The sequence below is a fragment of the Pongo pygmaeus genome, chromosome 2 (assembly GCF_028885625.2).
Source record: "Pongo pygmaeus isolate AG05252 chromosome 2, NHGRI_mPonPyg2-v2.0_pri, whole genome shotgun sequence".
Lineage (NCBI taxonomy): Eukaryota > Metazoa > Chordata > Mammalia > Primates > Hominidae > Pongo > Pongo pygmaeus.
In genome coordinates this window covers 171,544,778-171,561,485 of record NC_085930.1, presented here as the reverse complement: position 1 = coordinate 171,561,485, position 16,708 = coordinate 171,544,778, and positions in this window count along the sequence as shown.

Below are 16,708 nucleotides of genomic sequence, written 5' to 3'. Positions count from 1 at the left end.
TTAGACGTCCTACAGTAGGTATCATTTAATGTTCACAGAATCCGTGCTATTACAACTATTTGACTTTACCTTCTACCTAATTCAAGAAAAATAAATTATAAGATATTAAAGATGAAAAGAACCCTTAGGGATCAGCTAGTCTAGCCCGTTTTTACAAACTGGTAAACTATGGGCTAGGGAAGGAAATAAAATGGACTGCGTGAAACAGTGAAACTCAAGACAGTCAAGTATAGGGAAACCTGCCTTTTAATTCCCAGCCCATGCTCTTTCTAGCACAGGGGGCTATGAACCTCTCTTTTGCTGGATAAGCTAAGCATCAAAGATAAAGCTTATGCTGTTTAGTAGACAGCATAAACCAAAAAGTAGGTTTCGCCCAAGATTGCATCCTCTGTTAAAAGAAAAAAAAAATCGTGAGTGTTCTTTTAGGAAATTTTTTAAAGTCTATACTTGTATATTTCATGCTACCCCAAACTGTTTCTTAGGAAGAGTATTTGTTTTCATGCAAAAAATTTTGGAATAAAATTTTGATTTTATTTCAATTAAAAAAAAAATGATCCTTCCTATCAGCGAGACTAGGTGCAGTTTCTGCTTATCCCTGAGTAGTGGGTTTCAGTTCCCTGATAGCCTGCAGAATTATTCAAACAAGCCATTTACATTCTCACGTGGGAACCACAGGGACACCTCACCCTCTTGACACCAACAAACCTGCCTCTCACTGTCCCTGACTGTTCGCTCTGTTCTGACTGCAACCCATGTGTGGCACAATGTCCTATTTCCCCATACTGTCAGTATATGGGGCTGACAACCTGCTCTCAATATCATCTGTCCTGTGTTACATGTTGTGTGTTTGGCCTCCCCCTAAACCTAGGGTGGGAATTCACATTAAAATTAATATTTCTCAGTTAAAATGTCTTTAGAAACATATCAACTTTATGAAAAGGTTTACCAACTTACTAAATTTGATACATAATTGTTGTGATACAAATGTATATTCTGGTCAAAGCTATTATGCATAGCTTCATGCTTTCATTGACATATTTTGGATTGACATATTTTGTATTAGGTATATTTATGACAGGACCTGTGGGTAACCATATGGAGTATGGTTGGTTACTCCATAACCAGTGGAGTAAATACAAGGCCATAAAAACAAATGGTGTCACAAACAAGGTCATGCAACCATGACCAAGAACATCTCATCAGCTTTAAATAACTGCTCCTTGGGTAACTATCTAGTTCTATGATATGGCAAAGGCTAAGACAGAACTGCCAATTGCTAGAGGGTTTGCTTTCTTCCTGTTACGTACTCTGTTGACTTTGCTAAATATTACCATTTCTTCTCACCTTAAAATGCTCTTCTGAGCCAAGATGATAATTGTTAAGTGACTATACCCGAACATGATATATGTCCAGATTCAGCTTGGCTTTGGCAGGTGGTCTCTTAGGTTTCCTGCTGTAACAGTGCAGTCTAACTGGTCAGTGCTTGAATTCCACTTACCAATAATAAGGCTAGAGCTCTCTGGTCACTGCCTCATCTTGGTGACCTTCACTGGATACCTGAGACAGTCATATGAACATTGTGATTGTGTACTTCCTGGCTGGGAAGATCATGTTAAAGTTTGCAGAAAGAAAGGAGACAGCATCCTGGGTTGAATTAAGTATGGCATTTCAGTTACTTAAAAAGAACAGTTGTTCATTCAAGAGTAGAAACCTTGTTTATCTCTTGTACTGCTAGTTCCTTTGCTTCTGTTATGTATGCTTTCTTTACCCCCAAGTGTATGAGGTGTACATCTATGGTAGCCTGAGCCCCATGGACTAATGAAAAGTGAAATTAATAAATAAAGGATGGAAGAAATGAAGGAAGGGAGAGAAGAAAGGAAGAAAATAAAGAAATGAGGCAGGGAGAGAGGCAGGGAGAAAAAAGCAAAGGAAGTAAAGAGGGAAGGAAGGGAGGGAAGGAAGAAAAAAAGGAAAGAAAGAAGGAACAAGGGGATGGAGGCAGAGAGAGGGGAAGGAAGAAAGAAAAGAATGAAATAAGGAGGGAGGGAAGGCAAGTAGGAATGGAGGGAGGGAGGAAGAAGGGTGGGAAGAAAGAAGAGAAGGAGTGAGAAAAGGAAAGAGGGAGGGAGGGAGGGAAGGAGAGAGGAATGAATGAAGGAAAGAAGGAAGGAAGAGAGGATAGAGGGAGGGAGAAAGGAAAGGAAAAGAAAGGAAAGGAAAGGGGGAAGGAAGGAAGGAAGAAAGGAAGGAAGGAAGCAAGGGAGGGAGGGAGAGAAGGAACGAAAAAGTGGAAGGGGCATCTAGTCTAGTCATTCCAACCCACCAGAGGAGATAACACAACAGTTGCCTCAATGCAAAACCCATATCCAATGTGCTGGTCTTAATAAGTTTCATTTAATGCTACTGCTTACCAGTATGCCACAGAGTTAATCTTTTGATCACCAGACTTGATAGCCACACTTGGGCCATAGACAAAATGAACTTACTAGATGTAGACATCACTTCTGGAAGATTAACTAGAAGTCCTTGGGGGAAAAGAAGACCTCCTATGAGGTCAGCCACAGACTATCAAACTTTTCCCCATAACCTCTCAGAATGTCAGAAGAAGACAGAAACAAAGAGCCTCAAATCAGATTCTAATGAGAGGCAAGTGTAGTTGACTATGTGCAACTAGGAACCTAAAATATTCTGAAAGAATTTATAGAGAGAAAAGAGAAAGAAAGTCCCATACATTAGAAGGGGAATGGTAAAAGCAGAGTCTGGTTTCAATCCACTGGTCTCTAGACTGCGGGTACAGGTCACTTCCACTACAACATTCTGTTGCCTACACTTCTTTTGTAACAAAGATCCTATTATAACTCAAGGTTATAGGGGAAAAACACCCATGGTATCCATGTGATCCAGCAAAGAGGTTAATTTAAAAGCAAGTTAAGCCCAAGATTTTATCCATAAGAAGCAACCATTGCTGTAGAGGAGGTTACTAAACTGCTGACACTGATTTGAGGCTCTCTGGAGGGAAAAAAAAAAAAATTAAATATGAATACGGTAGAGTTTTTCTTTTTGTTTTTGTATTATAGGAGTTCTTTGTATATTTGGGATATTAAACCCTTATCAGACATAGGATTTGCAGATTTTTTCCCATTCTCTGGGAAAAATTTTTTTCCCATTCTCTTACTAGTGCCCTTCATTGCACATATGTTTTAAATTTTGAAGTAAATGTTATCTATTTTTTATTGTTGTTACCTGTGATTTTGATACCACATTTCAGAAACCATTGCCAAATCTAAGCACAGGAAGATTTTCCTCCATGTTCCATTCCAACAGTTTTACAGTTTTAGCTCCTAAATTTAGGTCTTTGATCCTTTGAGTTAATTTTTGTATATGGCAAAATGTAAGGGTCCAACTTGCATTGTTTTGCATTCTTTTACATATGACTATTCAGGTTTCTTAGCATTATTTCTTGAAGACATTTTTCTTTTCCCATTGAATTTATTTGGCATCATTTTAAAAAACTAATAAACTATAGATATGCAACTTTATTTCTTGGTTCTGTACTCTGTTCTACTGGTACACACATCTTTACTTATGCCAGTACAACATTGCTTTGATTACTGTAACTGGGTAGTAAGTTTTTTAATAGATAAGTATGAGTCCTTAAGTTAATTTAAACATCTGGTGAAATGCAGAAATTGGCAAATTTCTGTTGCCTTAATCAGTACTGAGACTCAAGTTACAGAAGTGGAATATTAGATGATTCCACTAAATTTAATTATTTTACCTCCGATGACTTTAGGAGAGTTCTGAATATAAAACAGAACAAATAGGTATAGCTGACCTTAACCATCAGAACTATTATCTTGCCTAATTTCCCATATTCATAGCACACATTGCCTTAAAATATCCTATATAATAGGCATGAGCAATTTGACAAAATGTGTAATAAATTAAAATTAAATTAAAACTTTGGTACTTAAAAATTGACTTGATGAAATTCTACACCATGGTCCTCCATTTAAAATAATTAATATGATCCAATGTAAATTAAAAGAGAGGCTTCATGGATTTAAACTTTGTATATAAGACCTAATGAGAGAAAGATTGATTATCCCACTGCATCTTCATTTAATAGCCAAACTTGCCCTGTTCTTATACCTGGAAAAAATGATTTAACACCCCATGGTAGATTCCCACAACCTTAATGCTGTTATATCCACTAAGGCCCTCATACTCAATGCCCAACCTTACTAAAATCATTGACTACATCTAATAAAAAATATTTTACTATTATAGATTTGCTTATATATTTTGTTCAGGTCCTATTTCAATAGGCTTTTAGACTCTAAAGAGACAAAATACATCTTTATCAGGTCAGCAATGGGGTACCTCATAAACCTTGCCATCACACACAATCTTTGCAAACAAGATTTTTTTTTTTTTTTTGAGATGGAGTCTTGCTGTGTTGCCCAGGGTGGAGTGCAATGGCATGATATCGGCTCACTGCAACTTCTGCCTCCTGGGTTCAAGCGATTCTCCTGCCTCAGCCTTCCAAGTAGCTGGGACCATAGGCGCACGCCACCACGCCCAGCTATATATATATATATATATATATATATATATAAATATATATATAATATATTGTGTATATATTATATATTGTGTATATATATTATATATTGTATATATACTATATATTACATATTGTATATATATACTATATAATATATATACACTATATATAATATATTGTATATATACAATATATAATATATAGTATATATATAGCCTAATGAGAGAAAGGGTGATTGTCTCACTGCTTCTGCATTTGATAGCCAAATTTGCCAGTGAGGTTTTTAGGACTCCCTAAAAATCTCAGTCATTACCAAGGTTTAAATTTATGTCAAAGCATCAAGGGGTCAATTGTGGTACAAGGATTAAAATTAAGAATCAATATTATGTCCTGCCTTGACATCTGGTGGCACTGAAGAGCCTCAAATAGTCTAAATGCAGTTTTCTCAACAGGAGCACAAGTTGGCTTTAGCCAAACCAGCTTGTCCCTGATTGCTTTCAATTTTCAGGAAAAAAGTACCGAGAATACAACATCCTGAGATAAGTAGAAAACGTCTGGAACTACTAGGGCTGTGGCCTCATTCCTCTGAGAACAGGATGTTCTATGATGGTTGAAATCAGCAATCCAAGTTGTGCTGAGGATATAAAACTCAGAGCAGAGTGTCTTGAGCCTTAGATCCGTCAGCCTTGGTGCAATGTGGGGCACATGCAGACATGACTCTATCCACCTTGGACAGCTTTCCTGAGCATTAAGAATTGACTCACCATAAATCCTAGACATCAGTTTATCCTTGCTATCTATCTGTGAGTAATAAATCTGCTTTGCCCAACTTGTTGTGTAAGTATTATTTCTCCCCAGACTAGACCTATGAACATTGGCACCCCCCACCGCCCCGACTCAGCTCCTAAAGATAATGTTTCTTAATCAAACAACCCTCCTTATAAAGAAGACTAAGCACAATTCCAGCTTATTCCAGAGAAGTGGTTTTAAGCTCCCTGCAAACCCACGATATTACTCAAAAGAAGCCAATCACAACCCCCCGTGGTTACTAGGGGTCACCCCATCCTCTTGATACTACAAATTCTGCCACCCACAACTTCTGGATTTTCATTCTGTTTCTCAATGCACCCCCTATGTGGCCCTGCATAGCACAGTGTCTTCCACTTCTTGGCTGAGCATATGTGATTAATAAACTGCTCTCGATCCCATCTGTCCAGTGTCAGGTATCTTGTGTTTGCTCATTCCTCTTCACCAATGGGGACTTCTTCCTTCACCACTGGGGAGCAAAGGAGGTGATTAAAACAGAAGGAAATAAAAAATAAAGAAGGAGGTAAGAAAGGCAGTTGTTAGTATTATTACCATAAAATGTACCCTTTAAAAGAAAATGTGACTCTTTTTGCCCAATGAATTAAGAACATGTGTTATCTATATTTGTTCTTAAGTCATTTATCTTAGAGCAAGTGTTTCCTTTAAGTACCAGGAAAATGAGTATTGTTGTCTATACGTTTCTTAGTTAAATGATTGTTTGATTGATATTTGAGCTATATTACTACCTGTTTTTATCTTTATTTTATTTTTTTACTAAATGCTTCCATTTTGGATGGAGTGAGAAAACTATGAATTTCTACACTGTTGTTTAGAATATAATACAGGTTTAATATTCCTTATTTGTAATGCTTGGGAACAGAAATGTTTTGGATTTGGGGTTTCTTTGGGGGGATTTTAAAATGTTTGCATTACATACTCACAAGTTGAGCATCCCAGTTCCAAAAACCCAAAATGAACAATGCTCCAATGAGCATTTCCTTTGAGGATCATGTTGACACTCAAAAAGTTTCAAATATTGAAGCATTTAAGATTTCAGATTTTTAAATTTGGGATTATCAATCTGTGAATGCATTCCAAAAAGACAATTTACTGAACACCATTAGCCATAAAATAAAAACCAAACTTCTTCTGTTATAAACATTAAAGCTATCCTGTAGTGCCTATCATTAGCATTTTATGGGGAGATTATCACAGTTCTATCATTAATAATAGAAGAAATCCACTTTTGGAAAATTTTGGTTCCATTTCGGAATACTTTAAATGCTTAGATATTAATATTTTAATTTCTAACCTATTAATAACAAAGTATATTTAGAATTTGGATACATATATAGACACACAAACACATCTATTTACATTCATTCATTTATTCCTTTTGCATTCTCTACAGGCACATAATAAAGAAATATAGTTCACATATTACGTGTATTCTTTTATGCTCACTTTTATTTGTGATTTTACATGGAAGAAAGGGAGCATACTTTCCAGTAGGCCCCAGAAAAACTTTTTTGAATAGGAAATAGAAGCAGATAAATTATAATCGAGGTAAGACCCTCCTCATATGGATTGCTTATTATATCATTCCCACCCAGGTCAAAACTACAAAAACAAGATTTATCTTTTATCTTTGGCTCCTCTAAGTATTCTAAACTTCTTCATTTCAACCAACTTCTGAAGTAAAATGGAATTTATAACTCTTTACATTCCTGTAGATGATGAAGAGATATATATAAATAAATAAATGAATAAATAATAACAAGTGTCTTATTGGGCAAGAGAAAAAGGTAAGATTGGACCAATGGACATATCTAAAATTAATTAAATGTATGTAATAATTTTTTATTTCATTTTTTAAATTATTTTCTTATTATTATACTTTAAGTTTTAGGGTACATGTGCACAATGTGCAGGTTAGTTACATATGTATACATGTGCCATGCTGCTGCGCTGCACCCACTAACTCGTCATCTAGCATTAGGTATATCTCCCAATGTGATCCCTCCCCCCTGCCCCCACCCCACAACAGTCCCCGAAGTGTGATGTTCCCCTTCCTGTGTCCATGTGTTCTCATTGTTCAATTCCCACCTATGAGTGAGAATATGCGGTGTTTGGTTTTTTGTTCTTGCGATAGTTTACTGAGAATGATGATTTCCAATTTCATCCATGTCCCTACAAATACTTTTACATTGAAGAAATATTTACACTTGATTTTATTTCTCTAAACCAGGAGTGGGAAAACTGTGGCCATGGACCAGATCTGGCCCACCATTTCTCTTTATAAGTAAATATTTATTGAACCACAGCTATGACTGGCATAATTTCTAAGGCTGCCTTTGTGCTCCAAAGCAGAGTTGAGTAGTTATGACAGAAACCATATGTCCCCAAAGTAAAAAATTATACTATCTGATCTTTTATAGAAAAAGATTGCCTGCCTCTTATCTAGCCCATTACATTACAGTGTCTTTGGTAAATATGATTTGAATATCTATTGTTATTAATATATTTGGATCCAATATTTGTGAATCAAAGTCCCTCTTCCCTATACGCTATTGACATGAGAGTAAAACCTGAGGTTTCGTGGTCAGGAATGGAGACATATGTTTCATTTTACTAAACCATCGTCTGAATAATGGCATTCCAAAAATATATCCACCAATAATCATAGATGAATTTTAAAGGGATATTGTCAAAGTAGTCAAAAATAGGGATTAATTTGATCCTGTTGATGCCTTGGTTTCTCCCCTACCGCACCCTTGTGCTTATAAAGATGATTTAAGGACCACGAGTGTAGAAACACCCAGTTGTTCACAAACCTTATGGACCAGTTCCTGCTTTGAACGCCCTTTGACTAATCGTAAATCTCCTCTAAATGTTTGAAAACATGACATAGATATTTTTTAAAAAATTAACAAGCTTGAACGCCAATTCAAAAGGAAAATCTTAGAAAGATAATTCAAGGAAGAACAAGAGAATGGAAAAATATTGTATTGTTTACCTAAAGTGACTCTTGTGAAATATAATCACATACTGAGATTCATAAGGCTTGGTGTGTTTGCCACGAAATCAGTCTCATTAGCAGACACATATGAATATATTTTCACACCTCATATACCTCTGAATTCAAATCATAAGACTCTCTGCCTCAATTAATGAAAGGTAGATTACAAAGGGAAAGTGGAGCACCTAGAGAATTATATTAGGACAACACAGCTATTAGCAACACTCAGCACAGAAGCACTGGAGTGTTTTAAGTACGAAGTGTAGTTTACCTTTCTAGTTCATGTTCTAGAGGTAAAATGAAGCCTTTAAGTATATTTGCATACATTAAGACTAGAAGGGGTTTTAGGAAGAATAAAAGCCAGTATATAATATTTAATCACATTCTTCCTTGGTTGTGTCTCCAATGATTTCAAAAAGCAGGTTTTAATTGCACCACAAAAACTATTTATAAAGAAAGTACATTGCCTTTGGCCAAGAAACTATTCAGTGAAATGGTATCATCTGACTCTATTTCAATTAACTATATCGTCTGACATTGCAACTCATAAAAGTCCTTTTATCCCTTTAAAAAAACATTTTTGGGTATGTTTCTGTCTATCAAAGCTTACATTCTGGTTCATGTCTTCTTTCCGGACTAGATATAAAGAAAATCAACACTGTTTATTTTTCCCTAGACAACTATTCACTGATATGCACAGTGTTCCACAAAACATGCTTCATTTACCAAGAGAAAGAATGCTGCAGTGTATCTCAAGCTTGAAGGCACTGATATACAGCACTTCATTTGGAGTCCCAGTTAGTGGAAATGATTCTGGGGCACACTGTTTTTTTATAGGTATTCACTGCTGAAGAAAGTAGTTTAGGGCTCAATGGTATATCTGAAAGAAAACCAAAACCATTTCAAGTGGTAAAATAAGAACTGAAAAGGTGAGTTAGAGGTGAGTATCAAAGACACTCATTTAAAATTATATGAAAATATTTGCTTGTGTATTTGAAAAAAAATCTAAATTAGCAACAGGTAATTTATCTATTTTTTAAAAAAATATGTAGACCGTCTAGTTACAAATACTCCAACAGGCTCTATATTATATCAGAGGTCAACTTTAAAACTGAAGAAACTAAGGCAGTAGAGGGTTTAACTCTCATTCTGATAATTTTTCAAGAGTAAATACTGTTTGATTGGAGTCCAGAGTTGACTCTGGCTAAGTATTTAAGGTGTCACATTAGACAAGTGACACAAATTATAGAAGTTATTTGCTACAGCTATTACTAGAGAAATATTTTATTTCTGATCAGTGACTTCCTTAGGCAACACTGTCAGCAACATACACATAATATAGTTATAATTTCACTGTAGAGTCTTTCCCCTAGCATCTGATATGTTATGTCCACACATGTCTTCAATAGATCCTGCAGCTGTGCATTCAGAGAATAGACGATGGGGACAAACAGGAAAGAAATAACACGACTGTGCTTTTAAATCCATTCTTCTCTTTTGAATGCAGCTAAATGGGGATACTTTTTAGAGCAAATGAGCAATTTTCAAAAAGCCAGATACACCAGGGGAACTACTTCAACATGATACTAGTGATTAGTGGTTACATTGCTGACTCTCAAAGATGCAGAAAAACAAGGCTCTGACTCCACCCTGGTTTCCAGTAATAATTAAAACCTTATATAGCTACTAAATAATTGAACTGCCTAGTTATTAAGGAAATTTATTTAGCCTCTTTCCAAACACAAAACTGTCTGAAATGAAATGAATTGTCAAATTAAAAATGTTTAAAACATACCTTATTATCTCTTACTTCTCTTACCAGTTATTTTTCCTGTGACACCTACTTCTGTAAATTACCCCCAGAACCAAGACTTCGATGCATTAATCAATGGCTTCATAAATATGGGACTCTAAATGTTTTGAATTAAACAATTAATTTATGTATTGAAGCATGTATTCAATCTAATTTCAAATTATTTTAGAAAAAAATTTTAATGTTTTGGCTAATATAATGTCTGAATTTGAAGAGAAATTTGAAGTTTCAGCACTATTGGATTGTATCTATTATATTCAAAAACTATCCTCTACTGCATACTTAACTAAATTTATTATTTAATTTGTAAAATTTAGTAATTTTACAAATTAAAAATGTTTTAAATTAAAATTTACTTAATTTTACAAATTAAGTCTATATTCTGATACTAGTCCTTTGTCTGATATGTGAATTCAAAATATTTCCCCCCACCTGCCCCCGTCTGTACTTGTTGTTTCATTCTCTTAACAGATTCTTCTGGAGATCAAAATTTCTTAATTTTGATGTGATCCAATTTTTTTTTCTTTTGTGTCTAAGAACTCTTTCTCACATTAGATCCTGAAAATTTTACAAATTAAGAAAAGTTATTACTTAATTTGTAAAAGCATCCAACAATAAGCATATGTAGACTAAAATTTAAAATATAATATTATTTGCAAATTCTCCAAATAAAATGAAATAGGTAAAACTTAAGAAAACATATATAAGCTTTATATGCTAAAGTTAAAAATGCTTATGTAAGAAATAAAAGAGAATGTAAATAATGGAGGGCTATACTGTGTTCATGATTTGTAAAATTAATCTGTAAGTTTAATGCAATTCTTATCAAAGTCTTAAGTGCTCTTTGTAGATATAAACATATTTACTCTAAAATTTAGATGAAAAGGCATAAATCCCAAATATGTAAATGATGTCAAATCGAAGATGAAAGCAAGAAGAATAACTCTACCTAAGATTAAGGCTTACTATATAGCTATAATGATAAAGAAATTATGGTATTGGCAAAGGGATAAATACATTAATCGATGAAACAAAATGCTGATCCCCAAAATATATGGCTAAAATATGTCCAACTGATTTTTACAAAGTTGCAAAAGAAGTTAATTGAAGGAATGACAGTCTTTCCAACAAATAATGCTGAAGCAATTGGACATCCATGAGGAGCAAAAAAAGAACTACCAAAGTCTCATGCCTTGTATAATGGTTAACCCAAAGTGGATTATAGACTTAAATGTAAAATCAAAAGCCTTTTTAAAAATAAGAAAAAAAATTTTGTAGAGGTGTTTGTAGTATTCTCTGATGGTAGATTGTATTTCTGTGGGATCGGTGGTAATACCACCTTTATCATTTTTTATTGCGTCTATTTGATTCTTCTCTCTTTTTTTCTTTATTAGTCTTGCTAGCGGTCTATCAATTTTGTTGATCCTTTCAAAAAACCAGCTCCTGGATCCATTAATGTTTTGAAGGGTTTTTTTGGTCTCTATTTCCTTCAGTTCTGCTCTGATTTTAGTTATTTCTTGCCTTCTGCTAGCTTTTGAATATGTTTTCTCTTGCTTTTCTAGTTCTTTTAATTGTGATGTTAGGGTGTCAGTTTTGGATCTTTCCTGCTTTCTCTTGTGGGCATTTAGTGCTATAAATTTCCCTCTACACACTGCTTTGAATGTGTCCCAGAGATTCTGGTACGTTGTGTCTTTGTTCTCGTTGGTTTCAAAGAACATCCAATAAACTAGAAAATCTAGAAGAAATGGATAAATTCCTCAACACATATACTCTCACAAGACTAAACCAGGAAAAAGTTGAATCTCTGAATAGACCAATAATAGGATATGAAATTGGGGCAATAATCAATAGCTTGCCAACCAAAAAGAGTCCAGGACCAGATGGATTCACAGCTGAATTCTACCAGAGGTACAAGAAGGAACTGGTACCATTCCTTCTGAAACTATTCCAGTCAATAGAAAAAGAGGGAATCCTCCCTAACTCATTTTATGAGGCAGCATCATTCTGATACCAAAGCCGGGCAGAGACACAACAAAAAAAGAGAATTTTAGACCAATATCCTTGATGAACATTGATGTAAAAATCCTCAATAAAATACTGGCAAACCGAATCCAGCAGCACATCAAAAAGCTTATCCACCATGATCAAGTGGGCTTCATCCCTGGGATGCAAGGCTGGTTCAATATACGCAAATCAATAAATGTAATCCAGCATATAAACAGAACCAAAGACAAAAACCACATGATTATCTCAATAGATGCAGAAAAGGCCTTTGACAAAATTCAACAACGCTTCATGCTAAAAACTGTCAATAAATTAGGTATTGATGGGATGTATCTCAAAATAATAAGAGCTATCTATGACCCACAGCCAATATCATACTGAATGGGCAAAAACTGGAAGCATTCCCTTTGAAAACTGGCACAAGACAGGGATGCCCTCTCTCACCACTCCTATTCAACATAGTGTTGGAAGTTCTGGCCAGGGCAATTAGGCAGGAGAAGGAAATAAAGGGTATTCAATTAGGAAAAGAGGAAGTCAAATTGTCCCTGTTTGCAGACGACATGATTGTATATCTAGAAAACCCCATTGTCTCAGCCCAAAATGTCCTTAAGCTGATAAACAACTTCAGCAAAGTCTCAGGATACAAAATCAATGTACAAAAATCACAAGCATTCTTATACACCAATAACAGACAAAGAGCCAAATCATGAGTGAACTCCCATTCATAATTGCTTCAAAGAGAATAAAATACTTAGGAATCCAACCTACAAGGGATGTGAAGAACCTCTTCAAGGAGAACTATAAACCACTGCTCAATGAAATAAGAGGATACAAACAAATGGAAGAACATTCCATGCTCATGGGTAGGAAGAATCAATATCGTGAAAATGGCCATACTGCCCAAGGTAATTTATAGATTCAATGCCATCCCCATCAAGCTACCAATGACTTTCTTCACAGAATTGGAAAAAACTACTTTAAAGTTCATATGGAACCAAAATAGAGCCCCCATTGCCAAGTCAATCCTAAGCCAAAAGAACAAAGCTGGAGGCATCACACTACCTGACTTCAAACTATACTACAAGGCTACAGTAACCAAAACAGCATGGTACTGGTACCAAAACAGCATGGTACTGGTACCAAAACAGAGACATAGATCAATGGAACAGAACAGAGCCCTCAGAAATAACGCCACATATCTACAACTATCTGATCTTTGACAAGCCTGAGAAAAACAAGCAATGGGGAAAGGATTCCCTATTTAATAAATGGTGCTGGGAAAACTGGCTAGCCATATGTAGAAAGCTGAAACTGGATCCCTTCCTTACACCTTATACAAAAATTAATTCGAGATGGATTAAAGACTTAAACGTTAGACCTAAAACCATAAAAACCCTAGAAGAAAACCTAGGCATTACCATTCAGGACATAGGCATGGGCAAGGACTTCATGTCTAAAACACCAAAAGCAATGGCAACAAAAGCCAAAATTGACAAATGGGATCTAATTAAACTCAAGAGCTTCTGCACAGCAAAAGAAACTACCATCAGAGTGAACAGGCAACCTACAAAATGCAAGAAAATTTTCGCAACCTACTCATCTGACAAAGGGCTAATATCCAGAATCTACAATGAACTCAAACAAATTTACAAGAGAAAAACAAACAACCCCATCAAAAAGTGGGCAAAGGACATGAACAGACACTTCTCAAAAGAAGACATTTATGCAGCCAAAAGACACACGAAAAAATGCTCATCATCACTGGCCATCAGAGAAATGCAAATCAAAACCACAATGAGATACCATCTCACACCAGTTAGAATGGCAATCATTAAAAAGTCAGGAAACAACAGGTGCTGGAGAGGATGTGGAGAAATAGGAACACTTTTACACCGCTGGTGGGACTGTAAACTAGTTCAACCATTGTGGAAGTCAGTGTGGCGATTCCTCAGGGATCTAGAACTAGAAATACCATTTGACCCAGCCATCCCATTACTGGGTATATACCCAAGGGACTATAAATCATGCTTCTATAAAGACACATGCACATGTATATTTATTGCGGCACTATTCACAATAGCAAAGACTTGGAACCAACCCAAATGTCCAACAATGATAGACTGGATTAAGAAAATGTGGCATATATACACCATGGAATACTACGCAGCCATAAAAAATGATGAGTTCATGTCCTTTGTAGGGACTTGGATGAAATTGGAAATCATCATTCTCAGTAAACTATCGCAAGGACAAAAAACCAAACACCGCATGTTCTCACTCATAGATGGGAATTGAACAATGAGAACACGTGGACACAGGAAGGGGAACATCACACTCTGGGGACTGTTGTGGGGTGGGGGGAGGGGGGAGGGATAGCATTAGGAGACATACCTAATGCTAAATGGCGAGTTAATGGGTGCAGCACACCAGCATGGCAAATGTATACATATGTAACTAACCTGCACATTGTGTACATGTACCCTAAAACTTGAAGTATAATAATAATAAAAAAAAAGAAAAAAATTTCAGGATCTAATGTGAGAAAGAGTTCTTAGACATAAAAGAAAAAAAATAATTCGATCACATCAACATTAAAAAATTTTGATCTCCAGAAGAATCTGTTAAGAGAATGAAACAAATACAGATGAGGGCAGGTGGGGGGAAATATTTTGAATCCACATATTGGACAAAGGACTAGTATCTAGAATATATACATAATTTAAAATGCAACACTTTTTTAAAAAAGAAACAATACCGTTAGGAAAACAGCAAAGGACATGAACAGACGTTTTACCTAAGATAATGTAAAATGGCAACTAAGTACATGAAAAGATATTCAACATCAGTAGACATTAAGAAAATAAAATCTAAACTGATAATTAAATAATACTACGCACACAAATAACAGAATGGCTAATATGAAAAATAGTCACAACATTAAATACCGGTGAGGATGCAGAAAACCAGAAAAATATATTGCTGGTGGGAATGGAAAATGGTACAGCCACTTGTAAAAAAGTGTTTGGGGCTGGGAGTTGTGGCTCACACCTGTAATCCCAGCACTTTGGGAGGCCAAGGCAGGCAGATCACCTAAGGTCAGGAGTTTGAGACCAGCTGGCCAATATGGTGAAACCTCATCTCTACTAAAAATACAAAAAAAAAAAAAAAATAGCTTGGTATGGTGGCAGGTGCCTGTAATCCCAGCTACTTGGGAGACTGAGGTGGGAGAATCGCTTGAACCTGGTAGGCAGAGGTTGCAGTGAGCTGAGATCTCACCACTGCACTCCAGCCTGGGTGCAAGAGAATGAGACTCCCTCAAAAAAAAAAAATAATAAATAAATAAAATAAAAAAGAAAGAAAGAAAAAGAAAAGCTAAGAAAACTCGTTTGCCAGTTTCTTGTAAAACTGCACATGCAATTACCATATTTCCCAGCAATTGAAATCTTGGTCATTTGTCCCACAGCAATGAAATTCCATGTTCATCAAAAAACCTGCATATGAATGCCAATATAGCAGCTTTATTTGTGATAACCTAAAACTGGAAACAGCCAAGATTTCCTTCAAAAGAGGAAGGGTTAAACAATGAGAGGTACAGACACATCTTGAAATATTAATAAACAAAAGAAAGGAATAAACTATTGGTACACACAGTAACTTAGATGAATCTCAAGGGAATTGTGATTAGTAAAAAATGCCAATGTCAAAAATACACATACTGTAAGATGCCATATGCTTATATACATTATGATAGCATTTATGTTTTTAAACTTTTGTTTTAGGTTCAGGGGTACCTGTGCAGTTACAGTATGATAACATTATGTTTTTAAACTTTTAAGTTCAGGAGTACATGTGCAATTTTACTATGTAAGTAAATTGCCTGTCACTGGGCTTCGTGTACAAATTATTTTATCACCGAGGTAATAAGCATAGTACCCAATAGGTAGTTTTGACTCTCACCCTCCTCCCACCCTCCACCCTCAAATAGGCCCCTGTGTCTGTTTTTCCCTTCTTTATGTCTATATGTACTCAATATTCAGCTCCCACTTATAAGTAAGAGCATGCAGTATTTACTTTTCTGTTCCTGCCTTAGTTTTCTGAGGATAATGGCCTCCAACTCTATCCATGTCCCTGCAAAAGACATGATCTTATTCTTTTTCACGGCTACATAGTATTCTATGGTGTGCATGTCCCATATTTTCTTTATCCAGTCTACCACTTATGGGCATTTAGGTTGATTCCATGTCTTTGGTATGGAAAATAGTGTTGTAATGAATATATGCATGCATACGTTTTTATGCTAGAATGATTTACATTTCTTCGTGTATATACTCATTAAAAGTAATGCTCAGTCAAATAGTAATTTTGTTTTAAGGTTTTTTTCTTAAAATAACAAAAACGATAGAAATGGAGAACAAATGAATGGTTAGGAGTGTTTGGGAGAACGTGAGTGTGGTCATAACACAGCAACACAAAGTTGTGATGACACTGTTCTATATCT